This window comes from Manis pentadactyla, chromosome 4 (genome assembly GCF_030020395.1).
Source record: "Manis pentadactyla isolate mManPen7 chromosome 4, mManPen7.hap1, whole genome shotgun sequence".
Classification (NCBI taxonomy): Eukaryota; Metazoa; Chordata; class Mammalia; order Pholidota; family Manidae; genus Manis; species Manis pentadactyla.
The window spans coordinates 122844567-122866287 of NC_080022.1; the positions used below are offsets into that span (position 1 = coordinate 122844567).

General features: G+C 40.5%; 1 long non-coding RNA gene across 1 annotated transcript; it reads right to left on the reverse strand.

The window, feature by feature from the left end:
• Positions 1-1772: 1772 nt before the first annotated feature.
• LOC118929995 (uncharacterized) lies at positions 1773-21441 on the reverse strand. Its single transcript, XR_008997144.1, has 7 exons — positions 21190-21441; positions 12138-12325; positions 11467-11605; positions 9444-9661; positions 8385-8629; positions 5202-5270; positions 1773-1860 (listed from the first exon to the last, which is right to left on the reverse strand). It is a non-coding gene; the product is annotated as an uncharacterized LOC118929995 (long non-coding RNA).
• Positions 21442-21721: the final 280 nt, after the last annotated feature.

A 21721-nucleotide genomic window follows, 5' to 3' on the forward strand; every position in this document is an offset into this window, starting at 1 on the left:
TTCCAGATTGTCCAGGCACCATAGGCCCTCTTTTCCCTACTCTTGTATGCTAGGATTTTATATATGTGAGGCTCTTTCTCTGAGCTCCTGGGTCTGTCATTAATCCTGAGCCAACCTTGTCTTCACTATAAAATATAACAGGAGCTTTATATCTTGGTTCTTCAGGACTGTCTTCTTGCACTTTGCACTTCTATGTAAATTTTAGATTTGCTTTTCAAGTGCCCAATAACATCCTGTTAAATTTTGACTGGAGATGCTACAGATCTATAGATTGTTTGGGAAAAAATTAGTATCTATGTGTTAGGTTCTCTTCATATCCTGGGAATACAACACTGAACAGACAGAAAAGGGGGTTTTCCATCAAAATTAGAATAAAATTCAAACTCTTTACCATTGCCTATAAACCAATGTACATGCAGTCTACACTTCCCCACCCTCTGGGTCTTCTCCCACCACCATTCCCTGGCCCTCTGCTCAGTTACACCTTCCTTCACATTCCTGGCGCTCACCAAGCCTTCTCCTGCTGTGTGTTTGCTGCAATCTACCCCTGACCCCACACCGTATTTTTGCATGGCAGGTTCCTCACTTTACCTGGTGTTTGCTCAAGTAATCACCTTTTCAGAGAGGCCAGATATAGCTGCAGTCCATCTGTCTAACCCTTGCTTTGTTTTTCTCTGTAACACTTACCACTACTAGCTTTTTGGATGGCTTGGTTTGGTTTAGTATGTCTGCCTCCCTACTAGAACCTAAGCTCCGTGAACCTGGAACTCTGTCTTGTTTACTGTTATGTCCTCAGGGTCTTGACCTGGAACATAGTAAGCATTTAATAAATTTGTTGAATGAAAGAAGCAAAACTGGACAAATGATCAAGAACCTAATGATGTTAGGGTCCTCTTTGCAAAAGCATCATCCATCATATTTCTATATGAGGATTTGGGCAGATTGATTTAAATTCCAATTTATCAGTATTTTATTTTATGCATTACATTTATGGCATCATAATTAAGAAGTTTTTATCTAACCCAGTGTTGCCGGGCAGCTGCGGCTGGTGAGGGGTGGAGGAGAGTCTCTCCCTGCTCAGTAGGTGAAGCACTAGGAGAAACCCCATTCTGGATGGACAAGGGAGGGTTCCTAACTTTGGGAGAGAAAGAATTCTCAAACAGGTCAGATGAGGGTAGGTAAGGAAGGAATTAATTAAACAAAGAGCAGCAGGAAGTGGCAGTGCCTTGCAGGCAGCAGAGAACCAGTAAGTGCAGAGGCAAAGAGGGAAAGTTCTCGGCTTAGGGCAGATTCCCTTGCCAGCTACTGAAACCAGGGTCATCTGGCATCCTGTGTCTGCTTGGACCTGCACAGCATGGGGACTAGCTCCAACCATTTCAGGATTTGGGGGAGCCAAGGAGCACAGGATGGAGTAAGACTATGTTCTGAGAACTTCCCACAGAAAAGAGATTTTCAGGTAGGCTTCTAAGAGCAGATCACACAACTGCAGTTTCGTCCAGGTCATTCAGGCAGCGGAAACATGCAGGCCCAAATCTGAGCACTTAGCATCCCCTTCCTACTTATTAGGAGTAAAGTGGAGACAGACTGAAGACTTGGAAATAAAATGAAATAGCAAAGAGACAAACTGAAATAATTTGAGCAGTGAGAAAGCTTTATTTGAAAGCACACACTTAAAGGATGTTCTCAGAGAGGCGGCACACTGAAAGTTTGGGGATTCGGTCTTTTAAGGCTTTCAAGAATGGGGCAAAGGGCGGGGGGGGGTTGTTGGGCGTAGGCATGACTTGTGGTTGCAAGGTGCTTCTCTCTGGTGGGAGACACTGTGTCTCCTCTCCTCCATTACCAGTCCTCCAGCTGATTCTGCTAAATAAACCCAACACAAGAGATTTATTTATCCTGTTCTTTTCCAAGATAGTGGTTTCCCTCAAGCAGTGGGCATGTATCAGTTAAGACTGCCTGCCCTGCCTTCAGATAGGCTGTTGGGTTATTGTCTGATTACCAGAGAATATGTTAGGAATTTTATTTCTCAACTCTCTGCTTTTAAAAATGGAATCTTAGCCTAAAGATGGAGTCCCTCCTGTTCTTACTATACTGCTTGTACCTCAGGATCTTTCCTCAGGGGCCAGGAAAGTTAATCACGATGCTTCTCCCATGTCCCTGCCCGGCTTCACCAGGATCACAAGATTTGTTTTCAAGATTTATAGTCTTTCATTACATTTAGGTCTATGATCCATCTTGAGCTAATGTGTACAGTGGGAGATAAAATTAATCTTGTTTTTATTTAAGACAGGCCATAAACTTAGAGAAGGCACTAGCAATACAGTGCACAAGAATCCCCCACAAGATCTGGGGAACGTCTATCCTTATGCCAGCACTACACTGTTTTGATTATTATGCCTTTACAGTAAGTTTGAAATTGAGTAAGTACTCCAACTTTGTTCATTTTTTGCCCTAAGAATAGCTTTGGCTATTTAAGGTCCTGTTTCTTTATAAATTTTACGATTGCCTTGCAGTTCCTATTTTTAAAAAGCCTGCTGGGATTTTAATAGTGATTGTGTTGAATCTATATATCAATTTGGGAAGAATCCCACCCTAAATATTGAGTACTTCAATCTGTAAGCATGGCATTTCTCCATATAGACAAATTAATATATTTTTTGTTATTCTTATTTAAGGTAGTTTAGGGGCCAGAATGTATGATTTATTGAATTGTAACTGTTTCTGTTTTTAGTCCTCACTACAACAGATGTCTAATAATTAACTTTCAGTTTTATTTATTTATTTTAATGGATCAAAACAGGCTAGAGTTTCCTCTTCCTCTGGAAACACCTTGTTTCTTAGTGTCTGAGGCTTCTCTGGAGTCATGCTGGGGGGGCCTGAATCCCCACTCTTCCTCCTTGATGACTGGACTTTACAGACTCTACTTCTTAACCCCAGTACTGGGGACAGAGCGCTTTAAACCTTTCTTTCTTCTATCACGCCCCAAATACCCATCCATCCATCTCACGTGTTCACTCTTCTTTGTTCTGGGATGCACCCAGGGACTGGAAGCAGGGCAGGCCCTCCCAGGGAGCCAGATAAAGGCTGTGGCTACTGAAGCCAGAAGCAGATGTGTCTCCTTGCATAAGGGACTGACTGCACCAAAAGGGTCCCTGGCTCTTGGTGGTGTCCACTGGTACCTAAGGGACAATATTTGTATATGGAAGGACTCATGGGGGCATAGCCCCAGAGCCCCACAGTCTCCTTACTGCAGCGTGGCCTACTGGCACCTGAACATTGGCCCACTTGCTCTAGAAGAGTTCCTGTTGGTCTGGGAGGATGTTAGCCAGCCAGCAGATGCTCACTGAGCACCTACTCTATGCCACACATTGCTCTGGGCAGCCACGAATAAGTCAGTCTCTGACTGTGTGGGTGAAAAAATGAGTGAATTGAATAAGTTCAGTACTGACAAGTGCTCTGAAGGCAAGAGACTATTGCAATGTAGGATGATGAGGTGGTCAGAGGCCTCTCCAAGGAGGAAACTCCTGAGTTGAAACCTGAATGATGAAAGGGAAGAGCAGGGGTTGATATCCAAAATATACAAAGAGCTCACATACCTCAACAAACAAAAAGCAAATAATCCAATTAAAAAATGGGCGGAGGATCTGAACAGACACTTCTCCAAAGAAATTCAGATGGCCAACAGGCACATGAAAAGATGCTCCACATCACTAATCATCAGGAAATGCAAATTAAAACCACAACGAGATATCACCTCACATCAGTTAGGATGGCCAACATCCAAAAGACAAACAACAAATGTTGGGGAGGATGCAGGGAAGGGGGAACCCTCCTACACTACTGGTGGGAATGTAATCAGTTCAACCATTGTGGAAAGCAGTATGGAGGTTCCTCAAAAAACTCAAAATAGAAATACCATTTGACCCAGGAATTCCACTCCTAGGAGTTTACCCAAAAAATATAATTTCTCTGATTCAAAAAGACATATGCACCCCTATGTTTATTGCAGCACTATTGACAATAGCCAAGATATGGAAGCAACCTAAGTGTCCATCAGTAGGTGAATGGATAAAGAAGATGTGGTACATATACACAATGGAATATTATTCGGCCATAAGAAGAAAACAAATCCTACCATTTGCAACAACATGGATGGGGCTAGAGGGTATTATGCTCAGTGAAATAAGCCAGGTGGAGAAAGACAAGTACCAAATGATTGCACTCATTTGTGGAGTATAAGAACAAAGAAAAAACTAAAGGAATAAAACAGCAGCAGACTCACAGAACCCAAGAATGGACTAGCAGTTTTCAAAAGGAAAGGGACCGGGGAGGGTGGTGGGGGAGGGAGGGATAAGGGGATTAAGGGGAATTATGATTAGCACACATAATGTAGAGGGGGGCACAGGGAAGGCAGTATAGCACAAAGACAAGTAGTGACTCTATAGCATCTTACTATGCTGATGGGCAGTGACTGTAATGGGGTATATGGTGGGATTTGATAATGGGGAGAATCTAGTAACCACAATGTTGCAAATGTAATTGTACATAATGATACCAAAAATAAATAAATAAATAAAGGGATGAGCAGTCCAAGAAAAAGGAATAGCCCTGAGACCAACCTGAGCTTGGGAGATGGCAGGAAGCCTGTCAAGGCAGGATTACAGTGACTGGAGGGGATGTGGAGCAGGTTGAAGTTGAGAGGAAGGCATGCACTGACCATGCTGGGCCTGTAGGCCCCCTGGAAGGAATCTGGATTTTATTCTGGGGATAAAGGAAGCAGAGGTGTGGCAGGCAGTGAGTGATATCATTTGAGTCCCTGGATTCTCCACCTATGGAACATGCCCATGCTAGTTTGCTGTGCTTGGCTTGGGCCTTGGAGGCCTGAATGCAGAACAGGCATCAGAAAAACCATCTTCTACATGGCTAGGGAACCAAACAGTGGTGAGATAGGAGCTCTCCCAAGAAACAGTAACACCTCAAAGCCAGTGGCTACATATATGGGTATCAGCCTGTACTGGAGCTCTGCCTGAGCTAGGGGGTTTGAACCTTAACCTTGGCCTCCTGGTGAATCCAACTCAACATCCTGCCCAAGGAAAACATCCCCCATCCTCACCAGCTGGGGCTGACCACATCCTTTATGTCACCATTGTTTCTTATAAGCTCCTCCATTAAAGAATTTCTCATATGGTATTGGAGTTACTTACATGTTTTTTACTTAACTGGATACAGGGCTACTTCAGGACAGGAGCCGAGTCATTGAACTCTGCTGTGTGCTGAAGACGCAGATCACTGGTTAGGTGAGATATTTGCATGGGGTGCAATTGAGGACAATCTTTAATACCTAAGGGCATTTGGACTTGTTCCTGAAGCAATTCTTTGCTGTCCCATTATTAATAGACTGCTTCTGAAACACAGTATTGGTGGTGGATTGGCCAGAGGGCATGTGACCCATCTATTTGTCCAGATATTTTCCCCCTTGTTCCAAGCCACACTATCTGAGATTTTTGGACAAATTTGAGTTGGACACTCAAAGAACATCTGGGCACAAGTCTATATCAAGGACCAGAATCAAAAACAGCCATAGTAAAATTATTTCTTTCTTTTCATCTGAGATACAGTTGAGAAACAACATTGTGTAAGCTTAAGGCATACACCATGATGATTTACAATAACTAAGATAATTTAAGATCTACTCTCTTAGCAGCTTTCAAGTATACCATAGTGTTGTTAACTGTCGTCACCATGCCCTACATTAGATCCTCAGAACATATTCAGCAAATTGTAGTAAAATTCCTGGTATTCTTCACTGGAGGGAGGCAACTGGGGGGGCTTTATCCATTCATCACAGATCACACTCTTTGTAAGAACTGTACAAGGTGTTTCTCTCAGTAGTAGTTCTGTGTCTCCTGACCAAATAAATTTGTACCTTAAGAACAGTGCGGTGTGTGTCTAATCATGTTTCCCTCTTTGCCTAGGCCACATAGGTAGCTTAATGCTAGCTTTGCAGCCTGTATCTAGTAATTGGGAAGGACCCCTGGAGACAGCAGAGGCACTAAGACTTCAGGCTCTAAAGCCAGGCAATGGTGGCTTTAAAATCTCACTTCTACTTCCTAGCCATGTGCCTGTGGGCCACTTCTTTATTTTCTTCCAAGTATTTGTAAGATGGGCATAAGCACATTTACCTCGGGCTGTGATTTTGTTGGAGGGACTAAGGGGCACAGGGCTGAGCCTGGGCTGGCCCTACGATAATCACCATAGCCACCGTCACCTTGGCTTTATGCTCAGCAGGCCCGTGTGCTCCCGTTCCCCTTGCCTTATGGTATTTTATGGTCCCTAAGAAACACACACAGTTTTTCTACTTCAGAATTGTGTACATTGACTAGTTAGTTGTTTTTAATCTGCTATACATACCCTACAGATAAGAGTCTCTGGAAAACTTGCCATAGTAATAATTAAATCTGCATCTGGGAGGTTTTCCATCAACACAGTGTAGCAAGGGAGCATGTGTCTGGCAGGATTAGGAAACATGGAAAAGGTGTGTGTCCTGCTGGAGGCATTCATTACTTAAGGTGACCCTGGTCATCACAGGTTCATTCTACTGTCTTCTCACACATGCTCTGACAACATATTTGTTTGGATTCAAAGGCAGCACTTAATTCCAAAGCAATTAAGAAATCTACTTTTTAGCTTCCACTTAGGGTCAAATAAATTAAAACAGAGCAGATCAATTAGGGTGACACTAATTTAATTAGTCTCTAAACTTGGTTATTGTATCTTCATATTTTATAAAAGGAAGACTCTGATATTTATACTTAAAAAAATGTTTTAAGTCAGCTTACTTTTACAAACCTTCCTGACCCCTGAGGACTTACCTGAGCTATCTCAGGGATTGCTCTGCCAGATGTTTATCTAATTTAATTTTTTATAGCTTTACTGAAGTGTAAATTATGCATAGTAAATTGCATGTGCTTAAAATACATAACCTGATATTTGGATATATGCTTGTATCTGTGAAACCACCACCAAAATCAAGATAAGCATTCCCCTCACCCCCGCTGAGTTTTTCCTGCCTCTTATAATCCATCCCACCTCATTTCTTCTCCCTGCGTCCATCCCCAAGGGACCACTGATCTACTTTCACTCTCAATAGGTTAGTTTGCGTTTTCTAAAATTTCATGTGCAATGGAATCATACAGTAGGTACTCTTTTTTGTCTGGTTTCTTTCACTCATCATAATTAGTCTGAAATTTGCCTATGTTGTATATTGACAATACATTTCTTTGTATTGCTGAGTAGTATTCCATTGTATGGATATATCACAACTTTTTATCGTATGAACTTACTATGTAATTGATTATGTCTCTGTCCAAACTGGCTGGGGGGAAAAAAAAAAACCAAAACACTAAACCTATGGCCCACCTCTAGCAAAAGGACAGGCTTCAAAGCCAGCATTCTGTGTACTCATCTCATTCCTAACTTTTCTTTCTTCTTTTGTTAAAAGTACCCCCATCAAAACAAGATCCAATTCAAAAAGACATATGCACCCCTACATTTATCACAGCACTATTTACAATAGCCAAGATGAGGAAGCAACCTAAGTGTTCATCAGTAGATGAATGGATAAAGAAAAGGTGATACATATACACAGTGGAATATTACTCAGCCATAAGAAGAAAACAAATCCTACCATTTGCAACAACGTGGACGGAGCTAGAGGGTATTATGCTCAGTGAAATAAGCCAGGCAGAGAAAGACAAGTACCAACTGATTTCATTCATTTGTGGAGTATAACAACAAAGCAAAACTGAAGGAACAAAATAGCAGCAGACTCAGAGACTCCAAGAAGGGGCTAGTGGTTACCAAAGGGGAGGGGTTGGGGAGGGAGAAGTGGCTTAAGGGGCACTATAATTAGCACACACAATATAGGTAGGTCACGGGGAAGGTAGTACAGCATGGAGAAGACAAGTACTGACTCTATAGCATCTTACCACACTGATGGACAGTGACTGCAATGAGGTGGGGGGATACCTGATATGGGTGCAACGGTATGGGTGAGTGTTGAAACCACAACATTGCTCATGTGAAACCTTCATAAGATTGTATATCAATGATCCCTTAATTTAAAAAAATAGTACCCCCATCCACTGGTGTTTAATTTTACTTTGTTATATTATATGTATTTAAGTCAGTGGCCTTGGATTTTTTCTGGAACAAGGACCAAGCACAAGTGAACAGTGTTCTGGTTTTATGAGTTCCTTCCTCCTGCTTTCTTTAGGGATGCTGCGTTTTGTTGACTTGCTCCATTTACAGGTGTTCATCATATCCTGTTTGGACAGCTGCCACCATCTCTGGAGTGCTGGTCTCCAAACTCATCCCCCATTACTTACCTGCTATGATGTCACCAAGTGATCAATCTGCAGCAGAAATCTGATCATGTCATCCCAATGCAGAATACGTACAGGAAGAATCCAAAGTCCTTAGCCCAGCAAGGCAGGTCCTTCATTAGTCATTCATTCTTTCAACAAATATTTGCTAAGTGTTGACCATGTACCAGGTTCTGTGCTGGCTAGCTAAGTGCACAGCTATGGTGATAAACCAGAGATGTAGCCTGAACCCTCATGGAATTTATATTCTAGTGGGGGAGATAAAGAGATGACTAACCATGTAAGTAGTATAATTATGGATGGGATAAACATGACATTGTTATGAAAGAAATAACTAAGGTGCTATCACTGAGTCCCAGGAACAGGGGTGGATGTCAGAGAGGGCCTTTCTGAGCAGGTGACAACATTTACATCGTGCAAAATGTGAGGTGGAAGTGGCCCCAGGTAGAGTTCCAGATAAAGGAACCATCAAGTGCACAGGACAGAAGTGGGGAAAGGCCTGGATGGCCTGCATGGCTGGAGGGAGGTAGTTTGTTGGAGAGTTGAGCTCTGCCTGCTTCTCCAGCCTTACTTCCCAAACCACAGGCCCACATGCAGTCACCCTAACTCCCAGACATGCATAGTACCCACTCTTTCCTCAACACACTGTACCTTCACAACATGTGAATATACTTAGTGCCACTGAATTGTACACTTAAAAATTAAGATAGAAATTTAATGTCTTCTACCACAATTTAAAAAATAAATTAAAATAAAAATTTTAAATGCTTTCAGTAGCTTTGCTCATTACAGTGAAAAACTAGGAACACCCTGTTAGACTGTGGTATCGTCACAGCAGAACACTACATATCAGCTAACACAGTTGAACTTCATCTACTGCCTACTCATCAACACAACTAATCTCAAAAAAATACTAAAAGAAAAAGAGGAAGTGTAGAGTGATTATATAAAATATGACATCATTTACATAAAGTCTAAAAACTTGTGTCTCCGTCCATTCTTACTGCTCTATTAGAATACCATAGACTGAGTGGTTTAGAACAACAGAAATTTATTTCTTACAGTTTTAGAGGCTAGAAGTCCAGTCTGCTGGCAGTCAGTGTACAGTGATGGCATGCTCCCTGATTCCCAGATGGCTGTATTCTCACTGTGTCCTCACATGGGGCAAGAGGGCCTTCTATAAGGGTACCAATCCCATTCTTTAGGGCTCTGCTTTCATGGCTGAGTCATCTCCAAAAGGCTCCTTTCAAATACCATCACAATGGGGATTAGGTTTCAACCTGAATTTGTGGTGGGAGAGCAACAATTTATACCAACATGTAATATTTGTGTTTAAACATAAATGTATAGTGTTAGCTTTAAAAGATGCCTAGCGTTGATAAATATTAAATTTGGCATTGTATACCTCTAAAAAGGGAAAGAAAGGACTAGGATCAAAAAGGGAATACTTAAAAAAAAAAACACAGATCCATACATCTGGTCATCAGATTTTTGACAAAGGTGCAAAAGCAATTCAGTGGAGGAAGCTTAGTGTTTGCATTGTGCTGGAGCAACTGGACTTTCAAACAGCAAAAAAGGACCTCAGTTTAACTCTGACACCTTATACAAAAATTAACTCAAAATGGATCACAGATTTAAGTGTAGAGAAAACACAAGCAAAGACCTTTGGGACTTAGGGCTAGATTAAGAGTTCTTAGACATGACACCAAAAGCACAATCCATTAAAGAAGAGTACCAATAAACTGGATTTCATTAAAATTTTTTAATTTTGCCTGTAAATAATGCTATTAAGAGAAAATAGAGAATTGGGGAACTGGAGGTCTTAGGAGGTTTACAGGGTCGATGTGGTAGAAACAGAGTAGAAAGCAAGGTAGAAGGGTGAGAGGCTGGACTCCAAGAGTGGAATACTAGGGTTTAAGAGTTTAGTCAGCTCCAGATGAGGTCAAGGTTCATTGCTGAGAGGAAATGGAAGTAAAGGTTGAAGAGATCAGGAGAGTGTGGTGTAAGAAAGGGTGTTGAGACTTCATCAAAATAAGAAAACTTTTGTATTTCGAAAGACACCATCAAGAAAATGAAGACAACTCATAGAAGGAGAGAAAATATTTGCAAACATATCTAAGAACTTGTCTAGAGAATATGCAGAGCTTTCAAAACTCTCAATAGTTAAAAGCCAAACACTTAAATCTCAGAATCAATTGCTCTTTGTGTCTTTCAAAGTGTTGGAGAGGAAGAAATATCCTCTACCCCTCAAGGTTCTGTTGGTCTAAGAATCAAATTGACATGAGACAGATTAACAGGAGAAAAAAATCAAAGTTTAATTATATACCTATGGGGAAGTCATAGACATAGGCTCCAAAAACAGGGAGAATGAGGTACATATGTCATCCTGAACCAAGGAGAAGGGGGTAGGGGTCAGAGACTTCAGAGGAAAAGGGAAGTAATTCACAGGATATGAAAGTAAATGTTTGATAAACAATTGTTTGATGGGCCACAGAGAAATGATGGTGCACAGAGAGGGATTTTAAGGGACTTGGCCACACCTCTCCCTGTCTACCACACCTAGGTCACATTACAATACAGCTATCTATGCTCTCCTCCTGGAGCAGTTTCTCCATCTAAATTCTTTTTATTCAGTTAGGGAGTAGGGGAGGGCAGAGTAACCTCCCGAGTATTCTGGGCCTTGATGGTTTTCAGCTCAAAATAATCTACATGTCACAATGGCACATCGTGGGGCAGCCTGGCCTTGGTCCCAACCTGTCCCTCCTCTGAAACTTCCCTGACAGTTCCACATTAAAAATTGAGGTGATGAATGGTCCATCTTATTAAATCTGTTTAGGTCAGTTCAGCTGAGTGATGATGCAGGCATGTTCCCACAATCAAGCCTACAGTTCAAGTTAATCAGGTATTAAATAAGAGACATTTCTATGGAAACAAAAGAGAAACAAAGATTAATGGTTGGAGCAAATTATAAATCCAGTACCCAAGTTCTGGGTACAGCAAGCAAGGGGACTTCTAGATGTCAGTCCTGAAGAACCTTTGGGCAGTCAGACAGAATGAGTGCAGGCAGGGGCTGCCTGACACTTACCCTGGTTTGTGGTTCAGATGTGTCTGGCAATCCTTCTGAGTGGCCCCTATAGCAACAAGCAGAAAGATCGTCGAAACATGGGCTGTTGTGGTGATTTCTCTGAAGTTCATATCAAGATCTTCACCTTCAGTTTGTGCAGCTTCAGGAAAAAGGGCAGTTTTAGTTCTAAATGATTCCAGGTCACAAGGATGAGAGAAAAACTGAAAATATTATTTTGGGGAATAGGAATCAGACAGTGGAGGAAACTAGAAGAATTCAGGATTCAGTCCAGTATACAAGGAACAGTATTAGAATCTAACATCCATAAAAGTGCCTATTAAAATGTCATTTTTCTCTTAAAATCACCTTCATATTTATTACAGGTAGCCATATTAAGACTAATTTGTAACATAAGTTTAGGTTCAAAACACTTGGCCTGATTACTAACATAAGTGCAGCAAGAAGAGTGATTGCTCAAACAGGCTCTTTTAAAATGTGCTTTGCTAGAACTTTTCATAAGTAATTTCAGATAGAACTTTTAAAGGCCTCTGAAGGCCAGGAAGTCCAGCAAAGGACTTGTCATCACATTTTATCTCCAATGCCTATAAATTTGGATGAATTTCCATCTACTTGAGGTCCCCAAGATATTCTGAGGTTTCTGTGCCTGCCAGGAAGTGACCTTCCTTACTCACCTGGTAAGGCTGCTGGGAACCCCATAACCAAGGTACCAGGCCAGTTCTTCCAAGGGGCTTATTGGCTCCATCAAGTTAACCTTAGTTCCTTAAAGCTGTCTGGTCATATCTGAGTTTATGCACGTCTCTCTGGAATATGACATTCCAGTTAAAGCCTTAGTAATATAACCAATGTTTCCAATTGTGTCCTGTTACACAAGGAGAATGGATTCTTATTGAATGTATGTAAATAAACATGTTGCCATAAAATATAAAAATACTCACTGACAGTTTCCAAAATCTGGAGGGATCAGACAGAAAAAGATAAAGGCATAATTTGCCAAATTGTTGTAAGTCATAAAAGCTTAAGAAAAAGCTTCCTTAAACCTGGAAAAACAAAATGTCTCAAACAAAAGTCATACAAATTAAAATCATCTCCCTCAGTTCATTTAGTCCCATGTTATCAAATCTTGTTCTGCTTGAATCCAGTTTTTCCACTAGTTCCAGAGTAAACCAGTAACTTTCAATAAATGACAAAAGACTTAAAAATTGCAATGGTTAAATAATGCAATTGACAAGGAAATTTGGTTATTGCCATAATATTTAACATTTCAATAACTATAATTATAAGATAACATTCCAGGACATATCAGACTTCTAGGAGTTTCATACAATTTCTAGAACACATTTTAATAACATTTTTCCACATCAATATAATCTAAGGTTTAGCATCACATATTTGACAATGCCTCCCATATGATTTAAGAAACTAAAATAGATCAAAGTTTAATTTCATTTAACATCTCTCTTTTGTAAGAAAATTCTGACACGTTCCAGAGGCTCTCTGGAAAATCTCAGTGTTAGAGATAGAAACGATTTTTAGAGTTTGGTTTGGGGATGTTGTCAAAAATATCAAAAGGTTTGAACTAAATAGGATCACAAATCATTATGACATCAATACATAATCATTTAACCAAAGCTGAGGCAGGGCAAGGACATGGGACAAGCATCATGATTAACTTTTCCTGCCTATGATGAAAAATGTCAAGATATAAGCAGTATAGTAAGAACAGGAGGGACCCCATCTTAAGGCTAAGATTCCATTTTAAACACCAGGGAGTTAAGAGGTAACATTCCTAACAGATTATATGCTAATCAGCCAATAACCTAACTTAAGGCAGGGCACACAGTCCTAACTGATATGTTCCCAGTGCTTGAGGGTAATCACTATCATGGTGAAGAACAGGATCAGTAAATTCCTTGTGTTAAGTTTATCTTACAGAATTATCTAGAGGACTGACTGTATGGTGACACAATGTCTCTCACTGGAGAGACATCATGAGACCACAAGTCAAGCCTGTGTTCAGCAAACACCCTCCCACTCCCATCCCCGCCCTTTACCCCCATTCTTGAAATCCTTAAAAGACAAAATCCTAAGCCCTTAAGCGTGCCTCCTCTCAGGTTGCCCACACTCGCCTTTCTTCTAGTGTGTACTTTTTGCCTTAAATAAAGACTTATCACTGCTCAACTTAACTGCATTTTGTCTCTGCACTCTTCCAGTGGTAAGCATCTATTACTTCGCTATTTCATTCAATCTTCTAGACTTAAGCACAAATCTTAAGAGATCTCTCTTTCTCTCTCCTGCTTCAGACAAGTAGGAAAAGTCTACTGAGATCTCTGAGCTGGCTCCCAAGTTCCTGTTGCCTTTGTGACCCAGACAGGACTGCAGCTGTATGATCATGCTCTTTAGCAACCTTCTGGAAAATCTTTCTTTGCCCTTGGGAAGTTCTCAGAAATTAATCTCACTCCATCCAGTGCTCTGCAGCTTCCCCAAATCCTGAGGTGGTAGGGACTCAGTCCCCATGTCATGCAGATTCAGTTGGACACTGGGCACCAAGTGACCCTAGCTTTAGGAGTTAGCAAAAGATTTGCCCTATGCTGAGCAGGAATTCATTGAACTTCCCTTTCCTCTCTGCTCTTCCTTGCTCTCTGCTGCCTGCAAAGCAGCTGCCATTCCCTGCTACTCTCGTTTTAATGAATTCCTTCCTTACCTATACTTGCCTGACCTGTTCTAGAATTCTTCCTTGTCCAGAGTCAAAAACCCTCCCCTGTTCAAGTTGAAGTTTCACCTAGCATGCAGAGACCTCCCCAGACGCAGCTGCCCTACAACAAAGTGACAGTAAAAGACTTCAAAGGCAAAAACATGTTATATGGTTGTTAGCAAGACTTAGCTCTTTTAAGATTTTGTTTTAAGTATTCAAAGAACTGGTAAAAAAATTAGAACATCTTTTACAATCTCTTGGTAATTTAAGAGCGGATCAAATCACCAGCTAGAGGTAAGCTATGTGTGTAATTCCTTGTGGTATGGATTCCCTCTCATCTCATTAAAAAATAAGAATAAAAAAAGCAGACCAATAATTCAAGGAAACTTTGCCCTTTTAATAAAGAGAAAACAAAACTGTAATCTTGTGGTGTACTCGATATTAAAACTCCTTTAATCTCAGACACCTTGACCACATTAAATACCTTTTCACAAATCTTCTACAACTTTTTATATTCAGATTTTGTCCTAACAGTCTTCCCTCTTGAAATAACCAGTGCCTCACCTTTAAGACAAAAAAAAACTTCTTTACCCTTAACCAAACTCATTTCCATCCTTCGTACCTTCCTTTACCTAGCACGCATCCTATTTTCCTGCATATGGAGATACTTCCCTTGTTATTTCAAGTAGCCTTAATTAGAATTAAAACCCTTAGAAACCTCAATTTTCAGTTAAAACTAAGTAAGCAATTGTGTTAGGCAGGAAAATAGGTATGAGCGGGGTGGGAAGAGAATAAGGCCAGGAAAAAGCCCACTAAAAAGATGCAAAGTTAATCAGTTAAAGCTCAAAAAGCCAGGAGCAATTTAGCCTGGAATGTTTGAATATTCACCAGATAAAGGAGGGTACCTCAGCATAGCCCATGTCTTCATTGTGTTAATCATGCAGGCCCAGCTTATTTTTTAACTTTACCTATATGCTGTGTTTTTTTTCTCCTTCAGCCCTAATCAAGTAGTTTGCAACCCAAGCAACTAACTTAGCATGCAGGCCCAGCCATAAACAACAGAAAAAAGGCAGGAAGGATTCCATCTTACAAATAAGATTGCATTTTAATACCCAGTAAGTTAAGAAGTAAGATTCTTAAGTTAAGAAGTAAGATTCTTAACTTACTCTTTAGCAAACAGACAATAACTCAGCCCACCTTGGGGGCTGGGCAGGCAAGCTGCTTGATATGTGCCCAGACCAAGAATATCCCAGAGAGAAATCAGAGCAGGAAGTTCCTTGTGTTAAATTAATTCTAAGTATTCAAAGACCACTTAAAAGGTCTACAGCCCCAGCCCTTGGTCACACTCCTGAAGAATCCTTAAAAGGGGGAACCCCCAACCTTTCGGGGTGCTCCTCTCTCTAAGGTTGTCCGTACTTTCTAAGTGTGTAACCTTTTAATCTTAAACTTTCTCTCTCCAAACTTTCAGGGCGTCTCTCCTCCTTGAGGTGGCCTGTACTTTTCCCTCGTTAAGTAACTTTAAATAAAACTTTTACTCTGCTTCACTACTGTGTCTCTGCCCTTTAAAGGGCACAAGGACCTTGTTGCAGCGGGGACAAGGACCAAGGAAAATATACAATGCTCCCCCAACAATTGTAATGTTACACTAGCATTCTTTAGATTGGCAAATTCATGAATTCATTTCATAATTTCTAGAAACATGTGCTTCTTCACAGTACAATCTTTCAAAAATGCACAAAATGTTTACTAACAGACCCAAATTATCTTTAGTTTCTCTGTAATAAGGAAGCCAGAAGTAGATAAACCTATGTTTAGTAAGTAATGTTTCATTATTTTATCTTACTTGGAAATGATCTAGAAATTAAGAGATGAACTAAATATTCAAAGATTTTAACAACTTTAACATAACAAAACTTTGTTTCAGGTTACCAAAAAGATTTAAGTTGTTTGACATATCGTAATTATTGCTACACACATTTAATTGTTCTCAACAACCATGCCTAGATTACCTATAAAGACTTGGTTAGACATCAAAGTCAGACTTTCTCAATTTTTTTGAAAAGATTTAACACATAACATCAACTAATATGACTTTTAAGTAAACCTAGGCAGAATAAGGTTTTAATTCTAATGCTTATAACTCTAAAGACATGTTGTGAGAAATACACTCACTGGTCCAAATTCAATAAGTGGACACGGAGACAAAGAGAACAGCGGAGCGAGGCTTTAATGACGGTCTTGCAAGATCAGGTGTCCGGTGGGCAGGCACACCTGGGGAGTTTGGCGCCAATAATTTATCTCCTAGTGCGCGAGTCCCTCCCCTGGTTCCTCATTGGCTGAGTACTACAGGGTTCACAGTCTTCCCCGGACGTCGCCTAAGCCCGTTATATCTTTCCTTTACATTTGTCTTATTCTTATTGGTAGGTTTATAAAACTCAAACAGGTATGCCAGGCCCTTATCAATTCCCCCACCCCCACTCTCAGCCCAAGCAGCTTCCACCACGTGGCCCTTTGTTAATACCTTACTGTTAAAATGTTTAAACATCCTAGTGGGAATAAATCACATTTAGGTTTTATACTCTTTCCTAACAATGTCTATTTTAATTAAACCGAAGTTAAATTAGTTTTAATTTACCAAAGATGATCTAGACTACGTGAACTTGAAAAACGTGTGTTATTTTCTATCAGAATTTGAGTTTTGGAATGCCTAATTCTTACAAACGCTTGTCTTTAATTTTAGCATTATCATCCGGAGGTAGAAAAATATCTCCCACTTATAACAAAGGAGACATACACAGACAAACATACAAACAGCTGCAAACAAAGATTTTCTGCTACTAATATTTGTGAAGATTATATTTACCCAATTTCTAATTTCTAAATACTTGTTTCTTTCAGTTTTTTCCCCTCTGATGAGAAACTTTCCCCTGAAGTTTGTATGTTAAAGATCCTAGAGAAGATGGGGGTAGATAATTTACATCACAAAAGCACAGAAAGAGTAAATTATCTTTCAAGGTTGAGTCCTGGAGACCAGACACATTTGCCTATTAACATACACCTGTGGCAATATTTAAATGTTTCCTTTCCTCAATTCCAAGACAGTTCTATTTCCAAATGTCCGAATTTCTAAATAATATTTAGAAGCATTTTAAGATGAACGGGCAAGGCCTGGATCTTTAGAGCTAACCCAGGCTTTGAATTGTTTTTACACTCCCCATCCCTGGTCTTGTAAAGACTCAGTTTGCATAGCAAGCACTGATAAATCCATTCACCTGTGCTGAAATGTACCCTTTCTGTCAGGGCACATTTTGTTTAGGGGAGAAAATGCTAAAAAAAATTGTATCAGTATCTCAATCAGTTTCCAGTTTGACCAAAAATGCTTCCAAGGTTAGAGTTCCACCGGGACAAACAGTAATTATTCTGTCAATATTAAACAATCACACGGGCCTACAAAGAATCCTCAAAAGGGGCTGCAAAAGATACAACATCTAGAGTTACTACCAAAGATAACCAAAGAAAAAACCAACAACATGCATGTGCCAGGCAAGCAGAAAGCCAAGGAAATAAGCAAGAAGGCAAAAGCTATTCCAAAATCCAGGTCTGGATTTTCAAAGGAAGGGGCATCATAAAATTCCATTTGCCTCCTCTGTCAGCCCTGGGACATGCCTTCTGTTGATCTTCTGCAAGAGGGCCTACCAGAAAACTTTATATAAACTGTTTCCTCTTTAAGGGGGTTTAAGTAGTCCCTAATCTTTTTAACTCCTCTCTAAATTTGGTAGGATTTTCCAAAAGTGGAGATTAAAGTATTTTTATAATTAAAAATTTTTGCTGCTATTTAAGGTATATGAAATTTTTTTTCTCAGTGGAGGTCTAGGTTATATTTGCAAAGGACATTGCATGGGAATTCCTGAAGCCGGTAGCACCTGATTATAGAGCCCTGGAAGGTGGGAGCAAAGCAAGCCTTAACTGCCAGTCTTAGAAGCTTGTTAAATTAATTTCCTAGTTTACAGCATTTACAGGAGAAATCTGTATTCTTTGGGTCTAGAGATTAGGTCTAAGTATCCCTTATGCACCTATAGCAAAAGGAAGTTAAAACAGGCATATGGGGCCAGATTTTAAGTGGAATTTATATTGGATATGGCATTAATTTTTTTTTCAAGACTAATTTCAGTTCTTTTATCTTGTCAAGGGAATCCCTAAGACTTGTTATTACAATTGAGAGCTCTCCAAGGCTTAAACTAAGGACCTAGGAGATGTCCCAGGAGGACACAGATGATGCAGCCCCCATGATCCATAAAGTTCATTCCCATAAGAAAGCAAAGACACTTCATGGCCCAGACAGTAAGAATGGTGGCTCTGGTGACAGACCCGCTAATCTGTGACACCAGGCAGGCAATACTGGAATGGGACTTTTCCAGCCCTAACAAACCACCAAGATTGAGATGACAAAAGTCCCCTATGGTTTGGGACCTCTTCCAACAAACTCCCCTGAGAGCTGGCACAGTTGGACAAAGAACAAGTTTTCGGATCCAGTCTGTGGCACTGCCCACCAGATGCACCCTCAGGGTGGCAGAGACCAGAGACAGTACATCCTCACTGGTCACAAAGCCAAGCTCTCAAGATGTGTAACGAGATAACAGGAAAGCTTACATGCATTTAATAGCTTTAGCCAAGTCTTGGGCCTTCTTGGAGGCCAAACTAATACCTAGGAGGGACATGCTGTGGGGTCGGGGACTGTGTGGTGTTTTACAGTATGCCTTGTTAAATGGAAATTTTCTTAAGGTTGGCAGGTGGCCTAGTGTCCATCTAACCTCTTCCGTGACCAACTCACCTGGTCATGGGAGTCTTCTTGACGTGGCAAACCCTCTAACAGCTCTTAACTGCTTGCCTGGTGCCCACCAGTTCTGCAGCTCTGGCTTCCAAGTTGTCCTTAAGCAACAGCCTTGACCTCATGTACACATTTACAGATGACATAAAAGACACAAAGAAAACCAAAGATGGTATCTGGGAGGAACTGGATCAGCAAAAAACAAGAGTTCTCAACCTAATCTACCAAGAGTCACCAGGCCCAAGGAACTAGTTCCACAATAATTTCTCCTGCTAATTCAAATTTAGAAAGAAGACTCCTACCATTCTTGCTACATCAGACCCTGCAGACAGAGATTCCAGGAGGTTGACAAGGTAAGAAATCTTACCTTCTGCCAGCTGTAGTCACGTGTCCCAGGATCTCTCAGCTACAGTGGCCTCAGAGTGAGCAATGTTCAGCGAGTTGAAATATCCTGCTAATTGTACCAAATGCAGGGGAGGAAGAAATTTCCTCTACCCCTCGAGGTTCTTTTAGCTGATTTAAGAATCAAATTGATTTGAGACAGATTAACAGAAGAAAAAAACAAAGTTTAATTACATATGTTCAGGGAAACCACAGACATGGGTTCCAAAGACAGTCAGGGAGAACGAAGTACATACACCATCCTGAATCAAAGGTGTCAGGTCTCTTCTCTGTCTCTGACCCGCAGATGAGGGAAGAGACACGATTGTTCTTCGAAGACTTAAGGACCAGCCAGGGGACTCAAGGTGTGACAGCGCAAGAGTGGTGCCGAGAAGGCATCTCTCATATTTATTGATGAAATGGTTGTTAACAACAATATTGGGGTTTCTATGCACAATCATTAATTAAGTCTAACTCTCAACAGTTTCACCTTCTGAAGGATAACGAACAAATCCTCATGGTGAACAAACACAGAAACTCTTTCTGTCTTGGCTACTGTTTTCTGTCTTGACTACAATCATGAACCATAAACCATCAAGGCAGATGTGACTATACATATGATTTTTATACTTTATATATAAATTCCATATAAATTGCCACAAAAGGAAAGGGGGTAAGGGTCTGAGACTTCAAAGAAAAGAGAAGTAATTCACAAGAATATGAAAAGAGTAAATGTTTGAGAAAGAACTTGATGGGTCACACAGAAACGATGGTGGACAGAGAAGAATTTTAACAGTCTTAGCCACATCCCTCCCTGTTTATTTTTTTTTGTTGTTAGGAGAGCAAGGTACAGGCTTTTATTCAGAGATAAAGTGAAATGACAGAGCTCCCGGCTCACGCCAGGAGGGGACAAGAGAGTCCCATCCCTCCCTGTTTAACACAGCTATGGGGTTGGGGAGGGAGGTCAAAGTATCCTCCGGAGTCTTTTGGGCCTTGATGGCTTTCAGCTCAAAATAATCTGCGTGTCACAATGGCACATCTTGGTGAGGCCTGATGTTGGTCCCTTACAAAAGGAACTACCTAGACAAAAAAACATTTGCCTACAGAGATTATATAACTATTGTGCTGTCTGTTTGCTTTGTATTTTAAGTGCCTAAGGCTGTTACAAAGTTGGGTTTTTTTGACGAACAAAAGGGAATATTGCACTTCACTGAACAAATATTTATAGAACATAATGCCAAATACTGAACTAGGCTACCAAATTTCTGATCTTTGGATTTTGTCATTCTATTCCTTGTTTACAAATTATCTTTTACACTTTAGTACCAGGAATGATGTGATTACTAAAAGTTTCATTTCTAAACAGACCATAAAAAATTCATCCTGTTTATTGCACTAGGATAGCATGCTTCATCCTTCTAAAAACATTTTACTTTGTCAAGATTATCAAATGTCCCACTTTAGAAAAACTTAAACCAGGAAGCTACATGACTAATTTAGTCCTGGCAACTGCTGGAACTCCCAGCAAAGTCATCCTGTCAGTCAGGAGATCTCCATTCTAGATCATTCTGGCAATCAACTTGTAGGACTCAGGAGAAGATGCTAGCTGGTTAAACAAGCTCAGACTTGCTCTTAGCTTAACAAAATTGAAAAGTCATGCTTTGTAAAATAAATATTTCAACTCTAAGTCCAAAATTATCTTAATGAAAATTTTTGGCTTTGAAATTGTTTATTTTTAACTTATGATTACTTAAGTAAGTAGATCTTACCTAGTTTTAGTTAATTTAACTTAAAACAGTCTAGGTGTTAATTCACCACATACCTGTCATGTTTTCTCCTTGCTAATCCAAATTTAGAGAGAGAAAAAGACTCACCATTCTTGCTTCATGCGACCCTGAAAAGATTCATTCAATGACATGGTTTCTTATAGTTATGCTTAGAAGTGTGATTTAGTAACTAACGACTTTTCTAAGTAATATCTACCTAATTTGTATTAACGTGCAAACCTTTAGACTACTTCTTACTAAGGATAGCTGGAATTACGTGACAAATAGCCTTTTACAAGTTTATTTACATCCCCACCTCCATGACTCGACACCCGAGCCTGACTCAAGGTCCTCAAGCTACCTTGTCGAAGGGCGGGCGGCCACACCCAGGGCGCAGGGGTTAACCACACCTTCAGCGTCGCTTGCACAACACACGCACTCCCAGGAGAAATAGTTACTCTTAGGTACACGGATTCCCCGTCGTTGAAGCGGGGCCTCAGCTCACTAACCCGCATTTCTCTTTTTCCCTACCAGAGTCTGGACAAACAGGGAGGGGGTAGGGGAAGGTACTGGGAGGTATTGCCGGAG